Genomic DNA, 10832 nt, shown 5'->3' on the forward strand with positions numbered 1-10832 from the left:
CTTTCAGGAGTCATGTCACTCAATGTGTAGTCTTTATTGAAATGAAATTTTATACAATTGAAAACACTGGTGGGCACAGTAAGTGTAAAAACAAAATAAAAACCACCAAATAGGTGCAGTGATGTTTTAGTGTCAGCCATATTAGTATGGCTCACACCCCTGGAGCAAATTAGGATTAAGTGCCTTTGCACTAGGGCACAGAGATTTTTCACCTTGTTGGTTTAGGTATTTGAACCAGCAACCTTTTGGTTACTGGCTCAAAGCTCGAACTGCTAGAGTGATTAAATACTAGGGCTGTGAAATCAGGCCAATTTCCAGCCATTTATGCTTACACAATATCCCCAACTTTATAAAACAAAGTAATATATTCAAATTATCACCAACCCTCAATAGTACACATAATGAGGGACAGCCAGGGACATAGTAAAAATATGCCACTGTAATAGCACTAACACAGGGCTTCTTCTGATAAAACATAACTGAGTAAAATAAAAATGGCAGAATATGAACACAACAGGAATTGATGCCATTTTAGCTCCAGGTTGAGGAGTAGATAAAGATGTGTTGTAGACAAGTGTGTGGCTGACTGGAGCAGCACAAGCCATACTGGCAGCCCAGAGAAGGGGCAGCTACCAGTAATGATGTGCTGCTAACGCCAGACACACTGGGGAGAGGAGAGACCATCAGGCTGACTAAAGGACAGCTCAACAGCCAGGCCAACTGACACACACTTAGAGGGGAGGCCAGCCAGGTCGACCACCCGGCCTTAGTCTGGAGACAGCCCACCATGCAGACTGACAGGCCTCAGTCACAGACACCGCATTAGAAGGACCACCAGGCAGACCAAAACCCCTTGGTCCCTCCTACAGTATGCTTGGCTACAGACTAACAGCCTGGCTGGCCAGTAGGACCATCAGGCTCTTCTGGCTGACGCCAAAGGCCTCGCTCCAACATTAGGAAGAGACACCCGTCTGGACTGGCATCCACACTGTTGAAGTGCTTGCGACAACTGAAAGTTACGTCTTTACCGTCATTTTATGTGTTTTATGGCGCCATATTTTTACAGCAACTATTAAACAAACCAAAAGCTTCAGAAAGTATTCACACCACTTGACTTTCTCCACATTTTGTTGTGTTACAGCCAGAATTAAAAATGGATCAAATTGAGATTGTGCGTCAGTAGCTTACACACAAACGCACTGCTCGACAGAGACCTTACAGATAATTTAGTGTGGGGTACAGAGATGAGGTAGTCATAAAAAAACACTTATTGCACACAGTGAGTCCATGCACTGTCAAAGTGGTATGATAATTATTTATTTTTTATTCATTCAAAGTGAAAAGCTGAAATGTCTTGAGTCAATAAGTGTTCAAACCCCTTTGTTATGGCAAGCCCAAATAAGTTCAGGAGTAAAATTGTGCTTAACAAGTCACGAGTTGCATGGATAATTTTTTAATGACTACCTCATCTCTGTAACCCATACATACAGATAAATGTAAGGTCCCCCAGTCGAGCGGTGAATTTCAAACACAGATTCAACCACAAAGACCAGGGAGGAAGCACACCCACTGGTAGATGAGTAAAAAAAATAAAAAGTAAAGCAGGCAATATCCCTTTGAGCATTGTGAACTTTGGGTGGTGTAGTGATACGACCAGTCACTACAAAGAAACAGGCGTCCTTCCAAACTCAGTTGCCGGAGAGGAAGGAAACCACTCAGGGATTTCGCGGGGTTACAGAGCTTAATGGCTGTGATAGGTGAGGACAATCAACAACATTGTAGTTACTCCACACTACTAATTTAAATGAGATATTGAAAAGAAGGAAGCCTGTACAGAAGAAAAAAATATTCCAAAACATGCATCCTGTTTGCAATAAGGCACTAAAGTAAAACTGCAAAAAGTGTGGCAAAGAATTATGATTGGGATAAATCCAACAACAACAAGTACCACTCCTCATATTTTCAAGCATGGTGGTGGCTGCATCATGTTACATTTACATCATTTAGCAGACACTCTGTCCAGGACGACTAACAGTAGTGAGTGCATACATTTTTGTACTGGTCCCCGTGGGAATCGAACCCCCAGCCCTGGCGTTGCAAGCACCATGCTTGTCATTGGCAAAGACTAAGGAGTTTTCTTTTGTTGATAAAAAGAAACAGAGCTTAGCACAGGCAAAACCTTGAAAATAGGAAAACCTAGTTTCCAACAGACACTGGGAGACATATTCACCTTTCAGCAGGACAATAACCTAAAACACAAGGCCAAACATACACTGGAGTTGCTTACCAAGATGACAATAATCAACAACCAACTTGACAGAGCCATTTTTTTTGTTTTTAAGAATAATGTGCAAATCTTGTACAATCCAGGTGTACAAAGCTCTTAGACGTACCCAGAAAGACTGACAGCTGTAATTGCTGCAAAAGGTGATTTTAAAATGTATTGACTCGGGGGTGTGAATACTTACATAAATTAGCTATTTCTGTATGACATTGTCCCTAAAAGTGGTAAAATTTCTAAAAACATGCTTTCACTGTCATTATGGGGTACTATGTGTCGATGGGTGAGAATCAATTGAATTCATTATGAATTCAGGCTGTAACAAAATGTGGAATAAGTCAATGGGTATGAATACTTTCTGTTGGCACTGTAAAACGGGCAAAAAACAGGACATTGAGCCAACAGTAAAAGTGATAAGCTGACAACATTACAGGTTAAACTAACACTGAAAACTGCCAGTGCAGATAAGGAGAGTTCTCCTTCAGAATGGAACATTGATAGTCAGAATTGGAAACGGAATGGCAGAACTGGCAGAAGTGTTCTTTTGGAATTGCAGTGATTCCAAGGGCTCCCAGCGGCAGCACATAATGATTTGGAGTTGCTTTTAGATACCTGCAAAACATGATGTGCTGCTAAAGGGTACCCCGGAGAGATGGCGAGACAGAGAGGATTCTCCATGGTATAGAGCTGTGGAGATAAAGAAAAAACAGATAATTAACATAACAATCTGACAAGATTCGCTCTCTCTCATACTTCAGTGGAAGAGATTCTTTAAATAACACAAAACCAAGATATTACATATAGGCCTAAAACATTTTAAAGATATGTGATTTTTACACTCTGGTGGCAAATTGCTTCTAGAGTTTTAGAAACATGAGTTGTGAGTAGTACAACAATAGTTATGCTTTCTTAAGAAAACAATAAGAGACAGATGGTGAAATGATTTTCTTGGCAAATGCAATACCAAGTCAATTCTATGTAATTCATAGGAATTTAAATTAAACTGCAATTATAATACAACTTGATATACTTCACGTATTTGAGACCACAAAATGGATGGTGGGCAAGTGGACAAAATGGTGGATGATGATGAAAAAAAGAGAAGTTGGGGTAGAGAGAGGACACTTTCTGAACAGTTCACTAACTACACCAGGTGCATAAATGTATCTATTCAAACACTACATTGTATCAGAATGTTAGAAACCTAGTCTGTAAAAATATACTTAATAAAAATAACTATTTGTATAATACTTAGTCTTAATTTAAAGCCTGTCCCTTTTGCCTGTTTGACCCCTTTTCTAGGTTTTACAGGTGGTATGCTGATATGCTTCACGCAGAAGAACAATTTATACAAGACGGCCAAACAGGACAGCATCCTCATACATTGAAAATAATTCTGATGATTTGAAATGGTTTTTGGTTACTAAATAAAATATAAATGTTTATTTCCCCTCTGCCAACAATAACACTCATCAAGACAACTTCCCCACATCTAAAAATCTGTCCCAATAGTAAAAACAGGAATAGGAGTTCATTAAAAAAAAGATTTGACAGAACAGAAAAAAAGGCCAGTTAAAACAAATAATAATTCATGTCATTATACTCTAATCATAGAAATTACAGACATCACCACAATAAATCACCCTATATGCAGCAGTAACCAATCGAACATTTGGGACTTGTTGGACTTCACTGTCATCAAGACAAGATTATCTTCAAACATGACTGTGCGGGTGTGTGTGAGAGAGTTTGTGAAAAGAAAATGAAGGAAAAGAGGGAGAGAGAATGGGAAAGGAGGGAGAAAAAAAGAAGAGGAAAAGGAGGGAGATATAGAAGATAGAGGAAAAAGAGGGCGAAAGAACCCCCATAGAAGGTGTGACCTTGACATTCACGAGCAGCGATGCACCTGAGCTCCAGCTAACGTAGCAACCACAAGACACACACACACACATCTCAGAGAGGAGGGAGAGGGGAATGAAAATAGGGGGAAGAGGCACAAGAGGCCTCTTGACTGTATGACTACAAGGGGTCCATTCTTGGCACTAGCAGTTGAAATAGAACTGATGTGGCCCTCAAATAAGGCTAATCTTACACACAACGTGTTTAGTTGAATTTACATTTGAGACAAGAAATACATTTTTTGTGTTATCAAGATACAGAAAAGTCACTTGACCGTTTAAATAGAACTGATGTGGCCCTCAAATCTGGCTATGCTAACACGATTCCAGTTGCAGAACACAGATAAGAGAAAACTCATACATAAATGACAATAGGTTTAGTTTTATTAAGACCTGCATATTTGGAATCCGTTTTGTGATCTGTTGAAAAGAAAGTCAAGAGACAAAATAGGAACAAACAGTGAAGCCAATTACTGAAATATGAACGAATCTGTAAAAATTGTGATAGTTGTTGTATCAAGTAAGAACAATATTTGTTTTTTAGGAGAGAGGGAGGGAGGGGGGGGGGGGGTATCGCATAAACTTTTTAGACTTAGAAAAGTTGGATTTCCAAGGCATAAAGTAGACCGAAATTAAACCTTTCACCAATATACTATTGATATGAATTCATATTAACAGAATGAACACCAATTGGCCATACTTTAAACAAAACCACCACTTTAACCCTACAATGTGGAAGAGAGAAAAAACATTTCAAGGTCAAATAGCATTTGTCCTAGTAGGACCAGACTAAAAAACCAAGCCAGTATTGATTAATGCCAATCTAATTCACCATTTTCATAAAATTAAAACAATGGAAAGACTAGAAGATAATGACATAGCCTACTAGCCTATTTCAGACTAGTGCCACACGACCACATTGATATTATTATTATTCATTCAGGAAAAGCAGGATGACATTATGAGTAGCTCATTAGAGATTTTAAAAAGCCAATGATCACGTCAGAACTCAGGCAGCAAGCATTTGTTCCCTCTCTTACTCTATATTGCCAGATAGGCTCATTCAAAATGAGTAAGGAGGGAGAGAGGGAGGGGGGCAAGAGAGAACGAACGAAAAAGAGCGAGGCAGAAAGAGTGGTTGCAGAGGGACAGAAAGAGCGAGGGAGGGTAAGAGAGAGAGAATGAGAAAATGTGAGGCAGGAAGAGCGACAGACATACGAGGTAGTAGAAAATCATTTTCAGTGTTTCTCTCTGACATGGATAGGCTTGTCTCTCTCCATTCAAACCAGAGGCCATTTTAAAAGACCTGAAACATAGGAGAAAATAAAGAAGAAAGGATTCACTTACCTTGGGTCCTTGTTCAAAATAATGGGAAAAGGGGGGAATGGTTGGGGGCCAATAACAGAATGTAAACCCTCTCTTCAAATTAAATCTAGCCCACACCTTGTGTGTAGTAGCATATTTCTCCTTATATTGATGCACCTCTGAAGGCCAATGTACTCTCTACACCCTATCTCTCTCTCTCTCTCTCTATACACACAAGCTTAAACTTCACCCATAACTCAATAAATAAATACAAAATAAAAGAGAAAAAAAAGACTAAAATTACTCAAGGAAATGATCACTTGGGGAATAACAACATAGCCTAATTTAAGAAGAACAAAAAATGTCAAATAAGCTTTGGGGGCTCCCTTTCCTAATGGGGAGGTTTTCTGAACCAAGTCCTAAAATTTGCCCCAAAAAACTTTTGTCCCCCTAGTACACCAGTATCTCTTCCTACGCCACACTCAGGTCTCCCTTGTAAAAAGAGGTATTCTGACCTCAATGGGACTTTTTGGATAAAGGTTAAATTTAAAAAAAGAAAATGCCTACTACACCCCAAGCCATAGTCCCAGTTACCCACCCTCCCCCCTTATTCACCTCCACCAGGCCCCAAGGCAGGCTCCTGTGCTGTGCTGTGCTGTGTGTGCAGTCTCTCTCGGCTCTACGCTGAAGCTAGTGAGGAGGCTTGGGGAACTTAGTAGGCATAAAAAGGCAAGGGGAGCCGTTACTCTTTTTCCCTCAGCATCACTTTCTACAATAAAAATTGTCATTTTCGGAGCGTGCGAAAAATCTGGAAAAAAAGCAGGGGGTCGTCAAGGTATCGGGGGTGATGGGTGTGAAATTTGGGGCTTGTGAGGGTAAAGGCCCGGCGGGAAAAAATTAATTTGCGAGGGTACGTTTGTCTAGTCTGGGCTGCACCAGTGCGAGCAGCAGCAGCCGCCACTCGCTTCGATTTTTTGTTGTCTTGCCAAGGCTTTCACTCCACCAACGGAGGGAGAAAGAGAGAGGGAGGGAGAGAGAAAGGGAGGGGTGGGGGGCAAAAGGAGGAACAGGCTAGACTGCAGAAAAGCACAGAGAGCGAGGGAAATAAAAATTAAGGAAAGTGTCGTTGCGCGTTTGTGTGGTGGTTTTTGCCACAGCGACAATTCAGAGTTTTCGCAGCAAAAAGGCATTAGCCACAAACCACAAATGAACGTCGCCGAGCTGAACAAAAAAAAATAAGATACGACTACTTTCCAAGCTTGGCCCGAGTGCCATTTCTCATTAACAGAAAAAAAAAGGACGAGCATGCAGGGGAAAAATACAAAAAAATGGCATATCCGAGTCTCTCCAATCCTTTGGGGTCTCTGGCCAACATCATCGTTCGAACAGAAAAGCAGCAATCAAATAATTTGACTGGGTTCAGTGTGAGGAGTAGAAGGAAGAGAGCAAGCACACAAAGTAGAGAAAATTGAGTTCTGGATCTACAGATAGATTTACCAGGGACAGAAGGCCTCAACCATCCCCACACACCCACACAAATGAGTGCACGTACAAACACGCTCGCACACACACGAAAATAAAGACAAAGAGCTAGAATGCCATCATCATAAATGTTTAGACTCAACACACAATTCAGACATTCTGATTCTAAAGTAAAACATCTCAAAGTTGACTTGGCAAAGCCCAACTACCTCTAAATAGGCACGTCTGTCTGGTTATTCTGGTAACTGTAGACAACCCGGACCAGTACAAAAGCTTAATCATTACATTATAGCAGTGTTTCCCAAACTCGGTCCTCTGGGCCCCAAGGGGTGCACTTTTGTTTTTTGCCCAATCACTACACAGCTGATTCAAATAATCAACTAACCATCAAGCTTGGATTATTTTAATAGACTGTGTAGCATTAGGGCAAAAACAAAAACATGCACCCCTTGGAGCCCCGAGGACCAAGTTTGGGAAACACTGCATTATAGAGTCTAAAAGAATACCACACATTTAACTGGCAAGCACAAATGAATCCAGTCACATAAAGTCATTATTAGCCTACCAGTATATGCCACAGGGTGTAAGCTAAGCAGATAATAGCCACTATATCCAACCTCAGAAAAAGTCTAAAATCCTTCCCACAGCATGCCAAGCACACAATCCAAATCCACTCAAACATGAAAATAGCTTAAAATATGATGCACACAAACCTGACAAAATGTACTGTGACAGATGCCTCAGAGAAAGACACCTACAACTATTCAGACATTCACCAGGGAATAAAGTGCGTATTAAACAGGGGCCATGATACAGCAATGCGCTGTCTTTTACCGTCTGACTTCCTTAACTCAAAATGAGGCCATGTTAAAATATGAGACATATTCACTACATATATAGAATGTTTTATGCATTTAAAAATCAACCTTTATTTGAAAGAACACCTGTTTCATAGCAGTACCACATGATAGACTGAATATATTGTGGTTTATTAGCAGAAGTCAAATGAGTCAGATTGTACATTTCTGTAGGTTGTGTGCTAAAATGACACACACACCCACTAGTTAGAAGATGGCAGATGTTTTAGCTATAGTACACAGAAATCTGAGCCTCACTTAGCAAATATTACTGATCAGATACCAGATTCTAGATCATGCCTTATATATGCATAAATAGAGTTTAGGTTAAAAAGTTTGGTAGGGTCAGGGTGTCATTCAGCAAAATCGGTGGCATATTGTGAAGTAAATGCTTTTTCAAAACCTAGGCGCCTAGTTTGGGGTCACTATATTATTACTTATTTTTATATTAATTTACATGCATACATTTTTATTTACCATAAATTGCACCAGAAAATACATTGAAAGTGCATGAATGATTTGCTCCACACAATATGAATCTATACTAGATTGCAGTTGAATGAATGGGTCTATATGATGTTCTGAAAAGGAGCAAAGGAAACATTTTTATTGTACAGTGGCAAGTGCAATACGTGGCATCAACGATGACGCAGTTACAAATGCAAGGTTCGATATGGTGGTCTCTGGTTTTCACTAGTAACAATTCAATGAATCTTTTTACATTGACCTATTCAACATCTCGTCCTATGCATTATTCTAAATATTTTGGAGACATTTCATTAAACAAATTAAACTAAATGTATCTATCAACCAATACATTAAAATATTTAGATTGTGAACTTATGGCAAGAATAGGGTGAGATGTAGAAATTGTACTATTATTCACCGATTAATACATTATTTCCGGTTTTAACTAAACTTGATGGTTGAACAGCATCGTTTATCAGAGAGCAATCTTAGCTAAAAGTAACGCGATGGCTATCAACTTTGGCAACATAGCTAAAGGGCAAGGAGCAAGACAGGCAGTCAGCTACAGGGAACTAGTTAGCTACTTAGTATAAATTGCACACCAAAAAAAGTCACAATGGTTCAAGTTATCTACAATCGGTCAATGCAACTTTGTAACGTTAGATAACATTTGTCGATGTTTTTCTGTTTATCTATTCATATGATGCATCGTGTTTAGCTAGATGGCACAGTACGGGGGTTGGGTCGACCAAAAAAAAAATGCTGATTCAGACAATGTCGTTGCGATTTCCCCCACAGTTTACCGTTTACCCTACAGACTTAATTCAATTTAAAACGACTTCTTCAACCGTTTGCTAACATTTTGTAACTTTACAAATCATTTTTATGATTATTTTCAAGTTCAGCGAATATTTGATATGAACATATGGGGGTGGAGTAGATTGTCGAGGGGGGTTGCATGAGCGGATTTGGGGGAGGGGTTCACGACGCAAACCTATGGCACTCGCACTGAAACGGGGGTGTGACACCGACGTAGCATAACTCTGTCCTAACCATTAAATAGTTAGCAGCTAACGTTAGATTACAGTAACCTTAAATCAATTTACTTTAGCTAACTACATCGCTGAAGGTACTTTGCTAACGTTAAAAGAGATTCACTTTTAAGTCGCCTAAATCTTACTGCAGTGTTAAACTGCCATAAAGCTTTCAAAACGAGCTAGCGACGTCAGCTAAACGTGGCTATTCCACCAAAGGAACGTAGTAACTAACTAGCTTGTTAACTTAGCCGAGTTTCTAGTCATCCTATATAAGGTTAGCTACTAATCTATTTTGAGATTGAGTGAAAGTGTTTTGAAATACATGACGACGGTTGAAATTGTTAAATGTAGCTAGCTATATTTCCTGGCTAACAGCCCACAAAACAGTCGAAAACGTAAGTTAGCTAGTTAACTTTCATGTTTCTTTTTAGCTACCATTAGCTAAATGAAACTAATGTTATCTAGCCTGTAAAACAAGGCATGCTAAAAATGCTTACCACGAGAAAATACGTCCTCGTCCCATGAAGAAACGACCATTCATGCAACAAACAAAACAAATCCCCGTGTAAATGCATTTCAGAAAATATAAATTAATTCGTTAAATATCTTTTTCAACCAAGACATTCATTCTCTTGCCGCAGAAGTTTGAAAATGGCGCCAACGCCTCGCCTCGACAGCTCTACACACACTGGTGACACGGAGAAAAAGGGGAAAAAAAATAAATATAAATTTCAACGGTCGAATTTTAATTTTTAACAAAATGCATGAGGTGTGTGATCGTTAGCCCAATTCATATTGCTATTCACTTTTGCTTAAAATTGCTCCTATGATTTAATTTTATTTTTTTTGTTCAATTTTAATAACCGTCAAAGATTGTTCTAGTCGTAGAGCAGCACGGGAAATTACATAACCGGTTTTGTTTTGAATTTCCAAGCCGGGAAAGGGTGAAATGGGAGGATTTGTCGCCCCCTTGAGTTCACCAATGTATGCCTATGCATTTCACTCCTCAACTAGGCCAGAGATATAGTAGGTCTAGGCCCTAGAGGACATAAAACAACTTTGACTTACTTGTATGGTAAACTATTTGTTTAACTGCCATGTAATATGCATTAGATATATTTTCAGATAAGAATAGCTGTCTTAAAAGTGTGTAAGCTACTAACATTACGAAGTTCTCTCTCTCTTTCTGTGTGTACAAAGATGGAACTAAGCCTTTCAGTTGGCACCCTGCCTGCTACATTTTCCTGTTTCTTAGATACCTCGCTCAATTGATGGACAATAAATAGCTCTTCGTCCAATGTTGATACTTTTTTCCAGGATCAGAGAGTGGAGGGGGGAGAGAGAGAGAGAGAGAGGGCAGGATAGAGAGAGAGAGTTGCACTGTTGTGTTTATTTTAGGAGCAATGAAAACATAAATGTCATAAAAACATGTCTGATAAATATATACTGTATATGCTCCTGTACAAGACCTCTAACAGCCTGTATGTTAGGCCCCTGTAATGAG

This window comes from Oncorhynchus clarkii, chromosome 21 (assembly GCF_045791955.1).
Source record: "Oncorhynchus clarkii lewisi isolate Uvic-CL-2024 chromosome 21, UVic_Ocla_1.0, whole genome shotgun sequence".
In the NCBI taxonomy this organism is placed as follows: domain Eukaryota; kingdom Metazoa; phylum Chordata; class Actinopteri; order Salmoniformes; family Salmonidae; genus Oncorhynchus; species Oncorhynchus clarkii.